Source organism: Ambystoma mexicanum, chromosome 5p, assembly GCF_040938575.1.
Source record: "Ambystoma mexicanum isolate Mex_15411 chromosome 5p, UKY_AmexF1_1, whole genome shotgun sequence".
Classification (NCBI taxonomy): domain Eukaryota; kingdom Metazoa; phylum Chordata; class Amphibia; order Caudata; family Ambystomatidae; genus Ambystoma; species Ambystoma mexicanum.
The window spans coordinates 3,346,794-3,364,614 of record NC_090930.1 but is presented as its reverse complement, the minus strand read 5'-3'; the positions used below and the strand labels follow the sequence as shown (position 1 = coordinate 3,364,614).

General features: G+C 43.8%; 1 protein-coding gene across 3 annotated transcripts in view; it reads left to right on the top strand.

The window, feature by feature from the left end:
• Window positions 1-17,821, top strand: part of LOC138480660 (zinc finger protein 182-like) — a 637,235-nt gene that overhangs the window by 194,439 nt on the left and 424,975 nt on the right. For all 3 annotated transcript variants that reach the window (XR_011274114.1, XM_069612333.1, XM_069612330.1), the window contains exon 2: window positions 5,699-5,825. The gene's annotated coding sequence lies outside the window, so the exon portion shown is untranslated. The remainder of the gene's footprint in view (window positions 1-5,698; window positions 5,826-17,821) is intronic.

Sequence of the window (17,821 nt, the reverse complement as noted above, 5' to 3'; positions counted from 1 at the left end):
TGCTTCCCAGTCCCATCCAAACGTGTATCCCTAACCCTCTTTCCAGTGTTCTCCCTTCCCTTTATCGATCCACAACCTCTCCCTAATCCACTTCCCCCCTATTGACTGCCTCTTAGTGACCGGTCAACTAAGGTTCAGGAACCCTTGCCAACCAAGGTGGGAGGGTCGTACTCCATTCGGCTTCCGTGGTTAGGGAGGGTATGTGAATACTTCGCTCCGGGCCATATAATCCTCTCGTTCAGGCGTAAGCAAGAGAACTACTGCCATCCCCTAAATTTGACACCAGAAAACGGACTGGGCTAAGATAGGCAACACTAGGTAGAACAAAGGGGAATCATCTGCAGATTTGAATTGGGTACAAGTGGCGTGGCGTTCGCACAGCAATCAGGCATCACTAAGCCTGATGGGACAGCACAGGAAACCATAGCCAATTCTTTTGTCACCGGATTGATCCCCAAAGTGCAGCAACAACTCAGAAATGTGTGCATCATGTGGCAAGCTAAACCCTGGCAGAATTAGAGGTGGTTGCAAATTATTGTGTAACATTTGAAAAACAGAAAAAGACAATCTGAAATCAATGTTTGCCCTTTAAATTCAGAATCTACAGTAACAGGTTCAGGGTAAGATTCGTGCCCCAAGAGGGGGACAAGCCTCAGAACAGGGGAAGCAGAGGTTCACCTACAGGAGAACACCATGGGGTAGATGGGTGGGTACCCTGGGCAGCAGTTCAACAAGAGGCATGTATGCCAGATCAGCAAAAGCAATAGGGTTTGCCTAATCAGCAAAGACCATGAAGACGTCCAACAAATCCCCTGGTTTGCATGTATTCTAAACAGATGGAGCACTGGAGAACGAGTGTCTGTACTATCCACAGAGACCTTATCTCCAGAGAAACATGAGGCAGAATAGAATGGTATTAAAGTTCCCGCTGCAGTAAATAATAGCTCTTTCCCCAGACAGAAACCAGAAGGTTTCCCCAATGTGAATGCCTCAGCTTTTACTCCCGGGCCATCAAATATTACCAAAGATCCATTTTGACTAGAGGGGGATGGTGGGGTTCTGGAGAGCCCCTTAACCCCAATAGATCAAAACGTTCCATATGTGCAGTATCATGTCATGTAGAGGGAATATGTGTACCTTGTTTGGTGGTCACAGGGGCCAAAAGGTCAGGTTTGCGTTAGATCGTTTCCCTGATCTGCCTGTACCCAAAGAAACCATGAAGGCAGTCAGAATAACTAATACTTCAGTTATATACTCAGTTACTGAACCTCCCAACATTACCCTATGACCCATCAACTAGACGTATTGCAACAATCCTTTGGTTGGCATCACTTCTCCCAGGGTGATCCCCTTTCCATGAGGCCAGGGAGGTGTGGCTGCTAACCTTTAGTCCCCCTGGGGGTGATATAATGAAGGAGGATCTAATGGGGAGGAACAGCCCTTCTGAGAACATCAAACCCCCACATACTTTAGACTCTCCTTCAGCTATCCGCATTGTAGACAGACCTATGTATGGTTATAAAGTAGACTACTTCAAGGTGCTGGAAAGTACTGGGAAGAAGGCGAACATCAGAAACATAGGTAATCCAACTACTAGCACTAGTTGATCCTGCGGAGCAATGAAGTTGAAACATATGAAATAGACAAAAGACTTATACAATGGGCCCAGACACTGCTGGCCACAATGGATAAAAACCGTCAATGGACTAAGCGCTGTGTGTGTCTCTGGCAGCCAAGGAGGACGGTAGGTGTGCTGCGCACCGAATGTGGGAGATACAAACCTGCTCACTGATCTGGAGAGGGAGAGTGTCTGATGATCGGGAGGTCTGCAAGAGAAGACCAGTGTCCAGCAGCATCGAGAAGAGAAGGAAAGAAAGCTGAAGGTAGCCGAGAACACCGTTGCACAGCTGGATGGAAGGGAAGCCACTGAGCGAAACACCTGACATCCTATTGTTAGGGTGGTCGATAAAGGTCCCAATGATAAAGTGGGGTTCACGCTGCACGCGCCATATTGGTGACTGGGGGAACAGCGATATTGACGCAATGTTGCGATTTAGCATGTATCTAGTGTAGTTAATGGGATAAGTGTTTCTGTTTAAGGTAATACATTTTAGATTCACGCATGCGCAGTAATATAGTGTCAAAATGATAAGCGATATAGGTGAGGTGTGCCACGTAGCAACCAAAAATTGGGCAGCGAGGAGCTTCATATGCGCATGCGAGAAAGGATATTTGCAATGGAGAAAATCACTAACAGGACGCAATTGTCTTGAACATACATGCACAGACAGACATACAAACATAGGGGTCTTGAAGGACATGTGTTTGATACAGTTGCAGTACATAGTGAATATACAAATCTGTATGCCACAAGTCCTCTTAGTTGGGGATTGTGCAGGGCCAGGAGCCTGGGTTTGCGAGATGAAGATGTGTGCATTGGAAAACTGGTTTAACAAGGTTGAGGAAGGGCAGCGGGCAGCTACGATAATATCAGATGGTCAGCTATGGGAATGCTCAGGTTTCTACATTTGTGTACTATTGCGGAAAGGCAATGCAATCTTTTTAAGTACATGGGAGCCGGTTTTTCATTGGCCAGAGAGGTCCAGCCATCTGCTTGTGACTGAGTAATAAACCTGGTGCAAGGGCTGATTAAGGGCAGAGTTGACAAATGGTTTATGGGTTTTGATCAGTTTCTCAGGATGCACCCAGAGGCCATGTGTGATGAATTGGTAGTTGTGTAGATTAGTTTGGAACAAGGATGCCAGTTAGTCTGGGCGGATAAGAATTATCGCCAGTTCAAAGGGAACTTTTTTATTCTTCCTCCTCCTCAGATCGTTGAAGTGTCCTTGCAAAGACCATGTGTATCATGTCTGGGGTTAGAGGTCCCCACCCAGCTGGAACTTGTAATGAATTAAGTTTGTTGTGTGAATGTGTAACCATGGGGCGACGACGACGTCATGAACTACCACAGAAAGATCCCAAAAAGGGTTGTGCTGTAAATATGAGCTGATGCAGAGATAACAGAGATTGGTTAAGCCTATACAAAGAAATCTAAATCATGTGTAGGGGGATGATTTGTAATAAAATATGTGGGAGTGTTTTAACTGTTACAAAATGTATACAATGTGTAAACTGGTGTAGTTGTACAATAAACTTGCTTTACGGACAAAAGTGCACTAGCTTCTTAAGAGGTGGGCCTACTTTGGGTTAAGGTTATCAGAGGTCCATTTGCACAAAGCAGGAAGCCCCGGTGACGTGTCAAAGCCCTCAACAAGGTAAAGGACAGCACAGGAGGCCCGGGGGGATGTAGGGCGGCTTTCTCAGAGGGAGCATGCAGATGTCCCTATGCCCCTTTGTAACCATAACGCTTGGGTGGCACGGCAGGGCAGAAAGCCTACAAACCTTCACCTAATTTCAGGAGCAAAACGAAGCGTGTTAATCACCAGAGAAGGGTTGAGGACATCAGATACCCTAAAGAGAACTTGAGAGGTAGAGTCCCTCGTATAGGTGGTGGGCATAAATCCACTAACAAATAAACCAGCAACAGGGGTGAGGGGCTAATCAAGAGAGTGATACGAGTCATCTTCCTCATGGCAGTGCTTGGCAGGGAAGTAAACCAAGTGGACTCAATCAAAGAAGAAGAGAATCCAGGTTCACAGACTCTCTGAATATTCAGAGTTGGGTGTTATAGGTGTGAAACCTTGTGCAAAGAAGACATGGGGAAGGGAGACATTCCCCCTGGTTATAAAAGACTGTTTTATGATTACCAGGAGAAGGGAGTCAATTTATTGGTATCTCGGATTGTGAGGAAAGTCCAACCGGCCCTGGTAAGGGAGTCATTCCCCCAGGCTAATTTGAGACTGAGACCGAACGCCAGGAGAAAGGAGGCATTCTCCTGGCCAATTAAATAAACATTGTTTGGAACTTTTTGACCTAAGGAAGGGAGTCATTCCCACAGGCTATCCAAGACTGAATGTCAGGAGAAGAGAGGCATTTTCCTGGCCCACCAAGGAAACATTGTGTGGAACTTTGATTATAATCCAGGAGAAGGGAGGCATTCTCCTGGGACCAGAACAGTGCTGCTTCATTCTTTCTTATAGTGTAAGGTACAGAAGTAAGGTTTTCTTGACACAGGACGGTGGACACTTACTTTAACAGACAACCCGACAATCACCTTAGGTCTTTTAGTTGAGCAAGGGAAACTCCTCTTCGGAATAGGGAAAGATAGGTTTTCTCTTGCTTTATTGTTTAATAAACATCTTTAGCCCCAAACATGCCACCTTTGTGTCAGAGTCCTTCTTCTGCACCCTTACAGTATGCTTTCCTTTTATTATAATTGTTTTTTTTACAATGCGCTTAATACCGAAGAGGTTTCTAAGCGCAGCAACAGGATTCTAACCTGTGTTGCTCTGTGTCGTCTTGCCACTGAGCTATACTAGCCGTGCCCCTCTGCAGCAGTAAACCTATTAGAAAGACTTACTATGCAAACTCAGATGTACTATATATCGTACCCCAGAATGTCCAGACGCTACAACAGAAGCAGGTCTTGACACCTACCAAGTACACACAGTGGCAGAATCATTGATCGACGAGGGGTTAGGAGGGTCTGATGAATTAAAAGCATTCATTGATTCTATACTTGTTTCTAGATGGTCAACACATGATGAGGTTGGGTAAATCCATACTGCTGAATCCATCAGGATTAAGGTAGACCCTTTCAAGAAACTACCACATATTCCCCAGTATCCTATGAAACCTGTAGCCAAACTAGGTATCACATCACCCAGAATCAAGGAATAATTGCCCCAACCATTAGTCCATGTACTACTCATATTTTACCTGTGAAGAAACCTGTCAAGTCTACATACTGTTTACTCCAAGACTTGATAGCTATAAGCACAGTAGTGTTTCCTTCTTTCCTGGTTGTGTCAAATCTGGCTGCTATTTTCTCATGCATTCCTTCAGACCCCACTGTGTTTACTGTAGTAGATCTAGGTCCGGCATTTTATTCTGCTCCTAGGCACCAGGACAACCAGTATCTATTTATATTTTCTCATGGAGGAATTCCATACATTTGGACAAGGTTACCCCATGGATACACAACAATCTCAACTCTCTTCTCCCAAAAGCTGAAGAGGGATCTAGATGAAATAAGATTACCCATTCTGCATTGGCCCAGTATGTACATTGGTTTATGACTTCACCTTATGTGGCTTGTAAACAGGACACACGCTCTACTGACTTTAGAGCCGATAAAGGCATAAGGCATCCAAGCAGAAATTACAGCTGCCTAAACAGAATCTACTATTTAGGACATGGTATCGCAAAAGGCCTTGTATTGATATGTTCCTCACAAAAGGAGGCTGTGTACAAAATACCAAGACCTCAGACTGTCACACAAACAACAGCGTTTTTGGGAATAGTTGGATATTGCCGGCAACGGATTCTGGGTTATGCCGAGACTGTAAAAACTTTTCAGCAGTAAACCTAATTGAAAACTATAGAGCCCTTACAATGGATTTCCGGGGGCTGAAGAAGCTTTGACCAAAATAAAAACGTGCCTAGTTGAAGCACCTGCACTAGGGCTCTGGGATTATAAAAAGGGATTCACTTTATAATGTAATGAAAGAAGTGTTCACCCTAGAGCAGTCCTTACCCAGAAGCATGGCATTCATTATAGATCTGCTGCTTATTACAGTTAAGAACTGGATCCTGTGGCTGCTGGCAAGCCGCCTTGTGGAAGACCAGCTGCAGTGGACACTGAGAATATTCTGCTGGGTTCCTCTCTGGAGGTGGGGACTATTGCAAGGACTCCTCCAGGACCGGTGAGTGTGCATGTGGGGCCACACAGGGCACCAGCATTTTTTTTAATTTCTATTGTTGGGGATGGAAAAAACAGGAGATCTATTTGAAGCCCTTTGAAAATCTGAGATAGTAATTTGGAGCAGAGGGTATGTTATACTGCTTATTGCTTTTGTCTGTTCTATTGCAGGGGTGCTAGCAATGGTTTCTTATTTGTGCCCAGGTATGGAACTGGCAAAGTATTTGGACCGGTGAAAGTAGTTAAGCAGAGTGATTTGATGTACGTTTACTTCATATAGGTCTCTGGTTTATAGCCTAAATGCATGAAGGCCCTCAAAAAAAGGAAAGTGTGCTTGAGACATCTTTCTGTGGTATCTGGTTTGGTGTGTAAGAACAACAGGAAACAAATAATAGGGGGAACAGGGAATTGATAAACTGACATCCACTTAAAATCGGGCAAGACAGATAGTTGCAGCTTGAGTGCCCTATAATCCTTTCAGGAACACTCTGTGGTGTCTCTGGTTATCCGTCTCCTCCCTCAGTAGGACCGCAAAAGAGTGGAGTCAGAGTGAATGGAACAGGGGTACCTAGGGTAACGGAACAACTGAAAACAGAGGAAAATAAACTGAACAAGGAAAAAACAAAACAGGTGGAGGGTAGTCCACGCATTATGGGATTACTCATTTTAACAGAGTTCCTGGTTATTTTTGGGACTTTTGGCATCACCCAACACGACAGAACAAGCACACCGAATTTGTCATAGAAGGGCTTTTCATTTAGACGAACCAGGAACCCTTAGAGGGGCGTTAATGGAACAGAAATGGAAGGTGACTCTGGGACAGTGGTAGAGTTTGCAACAGCACAAGGAAATGGACAAGGGAATGTAATGATAGATTGCGAGGGCAGATAAAGTACTTGAGATTGACATGCCCCAAAATAGTGGGTAAAAAGGAGAAGGAAAAAGACTAACAGGGTGAGAGAGCATCAAGATGATTACTCGGGCCGACAACATTATTTAGTTCTTTACTAGTATGCAAGTGGCATTTGTGCTCCCAGGAGGGAGGGGTTGCCCCTACTACACTTCTTCCGTAGGGGGTACCACATTGTGTCCCCCAATACTAATGCCAACTTGTTTGTTCCCAGACCATTGAATGCCACACTGATTGACCAAGATCCAGTCCAACGGCCAGAAGAGATGGGCGGGGGATCCTGGAAACTCCCTTAACTCCAGTAGACCAAGACGGCCCACATGTCCAGTGTCATGTGTAGGGGAACCCTGTATCTCGTTTGGTAGATACGTTGGCTAACAGATCAGCCTTAAGGATAGATCCATTTGCCTGCATTTCTGTTTCCAAAGAAACTGACGGTTGAGGTCCTCATTGTACACTCGATCGCACAGCCCAGGTAGGGATGTTCTATGTAAGCTTAAGTGCACCATATATTGTATCCTTAACGGGACAATTTTGGAGCATTCCCTCTGTCACTGCTGAAGTTCTTGTAACCATCAAGGAGGAGAGGGAGGGCATAGCCAGATAAAGGGGAGGAATGTTGGTCAGAGGATTTTAAAGCATTCATTGATTCTACACCACTCTATGTTTCTATGGTTCACACATGAAAATTAGGTGGGGTACGTAAACATTGCTGAAACGGTCAGGAATAAAGTAGATCCTTTCAAGAGATTACCGTAAGGATGCAGAAAGAGGAGACTGACACACAGGTGGCATGGCAATTTCTGTATAGTTTTAATAGTCAAGAAAATAACGGGAACACCTAGCTTTTCCTTTCCCTGCCTCAACTAAAGTTCTAATGGGTCTGTCAGGATGTCTTTGAAAACTAAAAAGACCACAGTCATGTTGCTAAACTCTAATTCTGACCCTTACACTCATAAAAGAGGAGGTTGTACCAATGTTCTTCGTGCAGGAGACTGACTCCCTTCTCCTAGACTGGGTAGCACAGTTCTGGTGCAGGTTCTTCGCCACGGGGAATGACTCCCTTCCCCTGGTTTGCTGGTTTGATCTTCCTTCAAACTCACCCACCAGGAGGAATGACTCTTCCCCAGGCGTTTCTTAGGCTTTCTTTCACAGTTCACAACTTAACACTTTTCAGACTTTCACTTTGAGGGTCCCTGACCCAGGCTTCTCAGTCTCCAGACTTGGGGCAGACTTGGTTCACTCTCCTATCAAGTACTGCCACAAGGATGACGAATTGTACTACTCTTTTCATGTGGGTGCAGGTCCCAGACCTGTACTTCGCCAATGTTGGGATCTGGCAGACCTAGTTCACTCTCCTGCCAGGTACTTCGACAAAGATAGATTGCATTATTCTTTTCTCGTCGGTGCGGGTCCCAGACCCATATTTCTCCATTTGGTTAGTCAGGCAAACTTTGTTTACTCGCCTGCCAAGTACTATTATGAGCAGGTTAAGTGACAACTCTTGCTTGCATTCCCTCATCAAGATTGGGGTATGTTATTCTCCCAGTTCAGAAAACTCTTCCCTCGCGTATCCCCTCTTTCTTGTCTCTACTCAGGGGTTTCTGTCTTGTCCCTTTTACTTATATAGGGTATTGGGTTACAGCCTTCTAAATCCCAAGACCCTCTTGTATCCCCACCAGCCAACCCGCATATCTCTGTACCTTTTACAACCTCGTTGGTGTGCTGCTCTGGGATTTTGGTTCGCCGTGCTCACTTCTGCATCTGGCTCCCTCTCTTTGGCAGCTCTGCAGCTTCAGACGCTGTTCCCTTCTTGTGTTTGCTTCAAACAGCGCAGTCTCTGCTTTGGCGTCGGTCAGTCTTCTGCTTCGCCCACCTTAGGCTAGGGCCTTTAGCCTTAAAACAACAAATGTGTCCTATTGACAGCGTCCTGGTCTCCAACCGTGTTCCGTTACCACGCCAACTCGCTGCACTGCTCTCAGCTCCTCTCAGGACAGCTAAACTTCTGGTTCCTTGTGGGAGGGTGTTATGATATTCTAAGTCCTTTGTTCCTTTTTATTGTGACTGAGCACTGATGACTAGACTGCTCATTTAAGTTCCAGTTGGTGCCATTTATTGTTCTGCACCTTCTCCTCTTCCCAGTACCTGTAGAATCGTTCTCCCTTAGATGGTCCCTACTCTTCCTCATCTCAGTAGTTAAGTTTTCAGTTTTACAGAGACACATTGAAGTGTTGTTGGAAAAGGGGTTTGGGGTCTACAGAGTAGGCAGGTATGTAGTTATACAGTGTTCTCCCTAGATGGCCGCCCTTGTCCCTAGAGGGGGGTGCGGGGAGTCTCTCCCCATGAGATCCCCCCACTGTGTGCCAGCCCCAGGGGAGACCATCAGGTACCGGCCTCACCTCCCTGGAATCATGGGAAGGGGCTTCCTCTCTGGGAGAAGCGACGACATCTAAGGATTCGTCACATTACCCTGTAATATGCCCAATACCCTATGAAGCCCAAACCTGGCATCACTGCAGTGATCAAATCTTGAGTCGGGGAATTATTGTCCCCACTAGCAGTTGATGTAACATTTCGATTTTGTATGTGAAAAAAGCCCTGGAAGTCTACATATTGTTTTCTAAGGGCTGTTAATGCAGTAGTGATCCCATCATTTCCGGTGGTACTGCACCCCGCCACCATCCTATAATGCATTCCCTGAGGCCATCCATTGTACAGTAAACATGTATTCTGCAGTTTTCTCCCATACCTAAGGACAGTTAGTATCTGTTTGCATTCTTCGCATAAAAGGTGTCCATTACACCCGGGCGAGGTTTTCCTAGGGGAATCCAGAGCACCCTACCCTCTTCTCACAGCAGCTGAAAAAGGATTTAGACTATATAAAATAACCTGGAAGTCAGTACAATTTCAATATGTGGATGACGGATTGATAGCCGCACTCGCTTATGAAGCCTGTACACAAGATACTCAGGTGAACTGCTCTGGCCTCCAAACTGAAGTTGCAACTGTGCACACAGTTCATTATTTAGGAGGTGATAGCATGGAAGGTTATCAATTGCTATCTTCCTAGAAAAAAGACTGTTTACAAGATTCCAAAACCTCAGACTCTTACACAAAGAGCATTTTTAGTAATAGTATGTTACTGCTGGTAGTGGATCTCAAGTTATACCAAAATAGTTAAGCCCCTTCAAGTGTACATCCGAATTACTACTGTGGAGCCCTTGCAATGGACTGCTGAAGCGCAGACAGACTTCCTGCAGAAGAAGGATTTAACCTATACCGTCATGAAAGATATGGGTTTGCCACATAGTTTTTATTATAGGCGGATTGCTTATTACAGCAAAGAATTGGATTCTGTGGCTGCTGGAACGCCGTCTTGCCTGAAACCTGTGGCTGCAGCGGCATTAGCACGAGAGCAAAGTGAACATGTTGAGTTAGGATCTCCTTTGGAAGCAGCAGTACCTTGTGTGGTTGTCTCTCTCCAAATGAGATCCAACACATGACAGTGTTGAGAGACTATAAATATAAGATCCTTCTGTTGCATTCCTCCTTAAATACAGACTCCCTGCTCCCTACACCCTGGGAAAAAGCCCCTACACCCTGGGAAAAAGCCATGCAGTGACCTCAAACGTACCCTTGTCTGAGCCAGATCTGGTGTATTTTGTCGACAGATCTGGTTATAAGGACGAAAATGGGAAACTGGTTGTGGGGTACGTGGCAGAGAACGGAAGGTTCCCCAAATCGGCTCAGACCAAGTTGATAGAAGAACGAGTTACTTACCAACTTTAACGTTATTTCGACTGGATGGTCCTCCCACGTATTCCTTATCTTTGATAAATCCATTTCCAGCTTGCTGGCCTTGGGAAAAAATGTTCACAGTAGAGGGCGCTGAACGTCAACGTCCCTCGAGTCGGTGTCCCTCGAAGGCTTCTGTATCGGTGCCAACATCACCATAGGTACAAATAGTCTTGGGCAGCTTCCTTTGCTCAGTTCCGTTTTGAGGTGCTTCATTTGTCCAGTATGAGATGGTTAGTACCCTTGAAGGAGCGTAGGCTGCAACTACAAGGGAAGTTTTACTGCAGGCAAAGATGGGAGGGGCGATAAGGAATACATGGGAGGAACAGTCGAAAGAACGTTACAGTCTGTAAGTAACTTGTTCTTCGATTGGATTGTGTCCTCCCATGCATTCCTCATCTTTGATAGACTCCCAAAGCAGTAATGTGTGCAGGAGGTGGGAGTAACATTTAGAAAGGTTTTAAGAGTGCACAGAGTGCAATACAGCTTTCCCAAATCTAGTCTTCTGCTTAATGGAGGAATCTAGACTGTGGAATCTGGTGAAAGTGTGTGCAGATGACCATGTGGCAGCCGCACAAATGTCTTTAATTGGAAGTCCTATTTGGAGAGCGGATGAGGCTCCAATATCCCTGGTTGAATGAGCCCTGCGGTGTTGAGGACATTCCTGCCAATTTATAGCACTCTATGATTGTTAGAATTATCCATCTTGAAATGGACTGTTTCATGATGGGTAAACCTAGTTTATGTCCTGCATACCTAAACCTTGCGAGTCTGTTGATTTAAAAACTCAAGGCACGCTTTGGATCCAGTATGTGCAATCTCTTCCTCTTTCCCTGGGTGAGGAGGAGGGTAAAATGAAGGCAAGGTTATTTTTTGTATGATATGGAATTCTAAGACAACCTTTGGGAGGGAATTCAGCTTCACCTGAAGAACTACTTTATCTTTGTGAAAAATAGTATGTGGAGGTTTGCAAGATAAAGCTTGTAGTTCTCTCACTCTTCTGGCAGACGTTAAAGCCACTAGGAAAACTGTTTTTAGAGTGAGAAATCTTAATGGGCAGGAATGAAGAGGTTCAAAAGTAGTGCCCATTAGAAATAATAAGACTAGATTTAAATCCCACAGGGGAACCTGAAAAGGAGTTGGGGGGAAGACATTAGTAAACCCTTTTGGAAACTGATTGACTACGGGCAATTTGAAATATGAAGGTTCCTCAGCCATGCTTTTAAAGATTGATAGCACGGCGAGGTAACCCTTGATTGAGCCAACTTGAAGTCCTGAATTTGCCAAGTATAGCAGGAACGATAACACCATCTGAGTACTGCATGAGAAAGGGTCAATATCCTTATCTCTATACCAGCTGCAGAATCTGTTCCAACGGCAGCAGTATAAAGATTTAGTTGCTGGCCTTCTGGCCAAAAGCAACACCGCCATTACGTCATCCAGGAGGTCCCAATCTTTGTATCTCAACCTTTCAGAAACCAAGTGTGAAGGTTGAGAGTCCTGATATCCGGATGGAGAACCTGACCTTCCTCTTGCGAGAGTAGATCCTCTCTTTGTGGAAGTCAAATCAGAGGACAGATGGACATGTCTAGAAGATCTGGGTACCGCGTTCTCCTGGCTCAATCCGAGGCAATTAGAATCATGGGTTTCCGGAATCTTCTGAGCCTCCTTATTACGTGAGGAATGACGGGGACTGGAGGAAACGTGTATAGAAGTGGAAACTCTCAGTTCACCACAAACGTATCTCCTAGAGCACCTTTTGGGGGGAATTCCCTTGAGCAGTAGCGTTTGCATTTCTTGTTGACACTTGTTACGAACAGATCTACCTGAGGGGTTCCCCAAAGGGTGAAGATCTCTTGAAGGAATTCCTGAGCTAGTTCCCACTCATGGGAGACTGTGGTCTGCCTGCTCAAGGCGCCTGCTGCTGGGTTCTTCTCTCCGGCTAAGTGAACTGCCGATAGAGCGATTTCTTCTTGAATTGGCCAGAACCAGAGCTGCATTGCCTCTCTGCACAGTGGCAGTGTCCGTCATTATCGTAATTTCTTTTCCCTGTACTGATGGCAGAAAAGCTTGCAGTGCTAGCCTGATTGCTCTCAGCTCTAATAGGTTGATATGTAGTCTGGACTCTGATGGAGACCAACGACTGCTGCTGGTTAAGTCATTGGTATGGGCGCCCTACCCCGTGAGTAAGGCATCCGTGACTACTGTCATCTCCGGCCATGGTTGCCAAAACGGTTCTCCTTTCAAGATGTTCTCCCGACAGCCCACCACTGAAGGTCTCGTGTTACTCGGTTCGGGATTTGTAGGAGATCTGACATCCTTACTGAGAATTGCGCCCACTGGAGAGATCTCATTCTCAGGCGAGCCTCTGGCACTAGAAAAATGCAGGATGCCATGAGGCAGAGCAACCCCAAAAAAAAAAAGAAAATATCGAAGACTGGTAAATGCTGCCCATTTTTAAATCTGGTCACCATCTGTAGAATATCTTGAGCCCTCACCTCTGGTGGTGAGGCTTTTCCCAAGGATGTGTCCAGGACTGCTCCAATCAACTGGAGTCGCTGTGATGGTATCATATGTGACTTCTTTAAGTTGAGGGAGAAGCCCAGCTTGTGGAGGAAGTGGCGAACATAATCTAGATGGATCTGAGCTTGTTCTGGGGACACTGCTCTGATCAACCAGTCGTCCAGGTAGGGGTAGACATGAATCTCTCCCCCCCTTAGACTTGCTGCCACAACCACCATTAGCTTGGTGAAGACCCTCAGGGCGGGGGTCAGCCCAAGCGGCAGAACCCGAAATTGATATTGAGAGCTGCCAATGGCGAACCTCAGGTACTTTCTTTGCTTGCGATGGATAGGCACATGAAAGTAAGTACCCCGAAGGTCCAGAGATATTAACCAATCTTGAAACTGCAGGGCCTGAAGGATCTAAGAAAGGGTTATCATCTTGAACTTGTCCTTCCTGAAGAATTTGTTCAATTCTCGTAAATCCAAGATGGGTCTCAATCCTCCGTCCTTTTTTTGGTATTAGGAAGTAAGGGGAGTACCAACCCTTGTTCCTCTCCGCTACAGGTACCGGTTCTATGACACCTTTCTCTAGCAGGTCTAAAATCTCCTGCATAAGGAGCAGTTCTGGAAACTTCAAAGAGTTGCTCGCTGGTGGATGACTCTGAGGAGTGTGTAGGAAAGGCAGGCAGTAACCCTGGGCAATTGTCTCCAATCCCCAAGCATCTGACGTAATAGCCTGCCATTCTGTCAGATGTTGAGTTAACCTGCCTCCTACTGGTGTTTTCTGTGGAGAGACCTCAGAGGGGTTTTGGACCGGGTGACGCAGATGCTGAGGGTAAAGCCTTTGACCCGTCCACCACGGGTAAATCGTCTCTGGCCCCTTTGAGCTGGCTGCCTTCTGCCTTTTCCGAATGCAGAGTAAAAACGAAAGGGCTTTCCCCTCCACGACATACCTGTGGGGCAGTTTGAAGTTTGACGAGTTTCAGCCCCAAGGGATTTGGCTGCCACTTTGGAGGTTTGCAATTTCTCCAAACTGTCATCAGCTTTCATGCCAAATAGAGAGGTGCCGTCAAAGGGCATATTTACAAGTCTTGCTTGTACATCAGGAGCAAAACCAGATTACCGCAACCACGCAAATCTGCATATTGTGGTACTGGCCAAAATGGCATCAGAGTCGAGACCTGTTTGGAGGGACTCACACATCGCATCCTTCCCATCATTGAGGAAAGAATGCGTCTCATTCATTCAAATACTGCAAATAACAAAGGCTGCACATAGTCAAATGAAATGCATGTATACACTATGTTCAGATATGAAACGAGAATACTACCACGAAAACATAAAAATCAACGTGTACATTAACATCAATACTATAAACACACAAAATTACTAACTTCTTTCTTTTACAATTGCAGTGAAGACCACTCTCCTGAAAATCAACAGCATCTAAACTACAAACATACCCGAAGAAACCTGCTCATTCCACAGAAGAAAGTAAGTACAATACTACCTTTATATTCTTACTGTTCCTCCAAGAGACTGTGTGGTTCATTCATGTAATTTGCACACCAAAATAAACCATCGATTTTTTAACCATTCTGCCCACAAATCCCCATTTATGAAAACAGATATTAACAGGCAGAATGGCACACAAATCCCCGTTTTTTTGGATAACAAATAACATACTCAAGCCTTAGAATGTTAGTACTACAAAACAAAGAACTGTTTTAATTTTATACCATTATGTTTACTATTAATTTTTCTCCTCACCACTAGCTCACTTTCTACTCTCATCTGAACCACAGTGTAGTAACATACAAACCGAAAAATAGCATTCCCAACTCATTTTAACTGCCCAATACACATTCACACACCACCGCAATCATCTTCCCCAACAAACCCATACACGCATGCACAAAGCACACATACATTGTTAAACAGACCAACCCATACCTTCTTTTTTTTTTCAACAGACCCCAAAGAATGCCTACCAAAAAGCAAGTCCATATACAGCAACGCAGAAATAGAGCAAATGAAAATAAAAGTGTCCAAAATAAGCATTTCTACAAAATGTTCAAACAAAACAGCTAATGCAGTCATTTAGCGAAACAAAACAAGCTTCAACTACAGAAACTTTGCCTCCTCTATCAAAATGTGAAACGAAACTGAAAATGCTTTACAAGAATTTGGCTACCACTACTGCTAACACTGCTCCTATAAATCCTCAGACTAGCAAGTAACCATACTAAAAGAAGTCTTATCAAAAATGTTCCGCCACAGTGTCCTTCAGAATCTAATAAGACCAGGAGCGAAATCATCCACAACCCTTAAAACCTACCGTAGAAAATTAAGTTATTTATTTTAGTTTTAAACAGGATGAAACCACCAACAAAACTAAGTACTAAACTACATAAAAACTTCTCAATAAACTGAATGTGAACAAAAATAACTTCTTAAATATCTGTGGAGGTGAATGGAGTCACACCACGACCACAGAACCATATTTTAATGAAGAAGCATACAAACAAAACAAACACAATTGCCATCCATAGCAGTGGACGAGGATATGAAAAAAAAAATAATACCATCATGGAACAAGAAACACTGCTTACAACAATATCCCCAGAAAACTCAGAATTACCTCTCCATTCGACTGAACCAGAACGTTCATTATACAAATGGCCATGCACGTCAATGTTTAACATTCCCAACAAATCTTTAAAATCTTTACGCCAGTTCCTCAATCAGTATGTGAAAGGTAAAGATCAAATCAAAATGAAAGTGCTGCAAAATATGGATATCTGTCCAGTGCGCAAATACACAGACTACATGGACATTCATTAGCCTTCATTTCAGGACCTATTTGCCAAAGCACCTTCCATGATATCAAAATGATATCAACACATCATTCAAATGTAAGAATTCTAGTGTATAAACTGTACTATGCTAAAAATCATGCTTTAGAACTAGCCAATTTAAATAATACTCTTCTGCATGGTACACCCAAATACCTACAAGAAGAAATCGACTGTATCCAGAGAAAATATTTTGGAAGTGAAAGCCACTTAGAACAGACTAGCAACAATTCTGCACATGGCAACCTTCTATTACACACATACAAAAAAGAAATACTAAAATTTTAAAGTACATCCGCTGAAGTACCAAACCATGTGCGAGTGTGTTGCCGCAGAACTTTTTACAAAAGTAACACAAAAAATATAGACGTAACATACAAAATAGAAGACAATGAAGATTCCAAATGGATTGAATTATCTCTACGTTTTAGCAGAAAACAAATACGAAATAAGTGAACCCTTAATATTTTGCAGTTACTGCACTAGAAAACTTGACAACAACCAAACTCCTTCACAATGCTATCACAAATAACTTGGAATTATTCCCACTACCAAAACCCCTGCAACAACTCAATTTGTATGAGAGCATCATAATTCAAACAGTAGACCCATTTCAAGCAATAGTACGCCTTCAAACAAAAACAGCAAAATTCCCTCCCACTGAATTGGTGAAAGGCATTTGTGGCAAAGTAGTTTATTTACCATTAGATCTGACAGAAAATGTGCACACTCTAGGAGAGCAACATCCAATAGAGCAATATTTAATCGTCTTAGTAAATGGTGTACCAACAAAAGGCAAAACAAATTGACAACAACTCGTGGACTTACATACAGTTAGACAAGCCTTGCAATATGTGAAAGACAATAATGAATACTACAAATAAATAAATATTGAAGAAAGCTTAAAGGAAACAACTGAAATCATTCAAGAGTCATCGAAACTGGTCAATTTGAACTTCTGGATCCTGCTGCAGTATCCTATCTTTTGGACCATTATACAATTCATCCATTGCACTGTAATGACAGCATAGATGATGCACTAGAAACTTACCAAATGCGACAAACCAAAGGTTCACCAATGAGCATATGGGAAAAAAGTATAGAAGCATGTGCTTTTCCTCTACTATTTCCTACTGGCAAAGGAGGAAGATACGATGATAGACCCACTCCGATAACAGCATCAGAATACTGCTCATTACAAATGTATTCTGAAGATCCACATTTTGTCTAAATCTGGGAATACATATTCCACCTACTCTTTGAAAGTGAACTAGCAACCCTATGTTACAGAGTTGCACACATATTGAAATCGGGAACCCACTTTCAAATTTCAGCTACGCAATTAATACAAAAAAAGGCAATAAAAAGATGAGGTTTTACAATCAAGCATGACAAATCTGTTTGCAAACATGCGTGGTACGAAAGAATACTGGTTCCGATGTCACGGAGATGTACGTTGTATGATCGGAACCCTTGGACCACCCACTTGGTTTGTTAGATTAAGTTGAGCAGAATATGCATGGGAAGATTTACATCATGTCAAATTGTCATTAAAAACTCCTCAACAGAAAGAACTATATTACATGTCCCTGCTACAACTTTTTAAACCGTGGAGAAAAGAAGAAGAGATACTAGATAACTATGACTGCTATGAAGATGCTTTCAAAGCAAATGAAAGCACTATCACTGATGTCAACTTTACGCAGTACAAAACAACTCCAGGCCCAACTAGATAAGGACACTTCCGACAGTAGTCAACCTTCTGTAACAGGAAGCCAAGAACCACTGGGACAGCCACTAATAGCAAATGAGGCAGAATTTGCTATGACAGAAGTAGAAAACACCATGTGTCACTATGAAGAAGATACAGAAGACTTAACTGTACTACAATCAAAACTTAAAGACCAGCGCACCATTTTTGAAGAACTAACAAAAG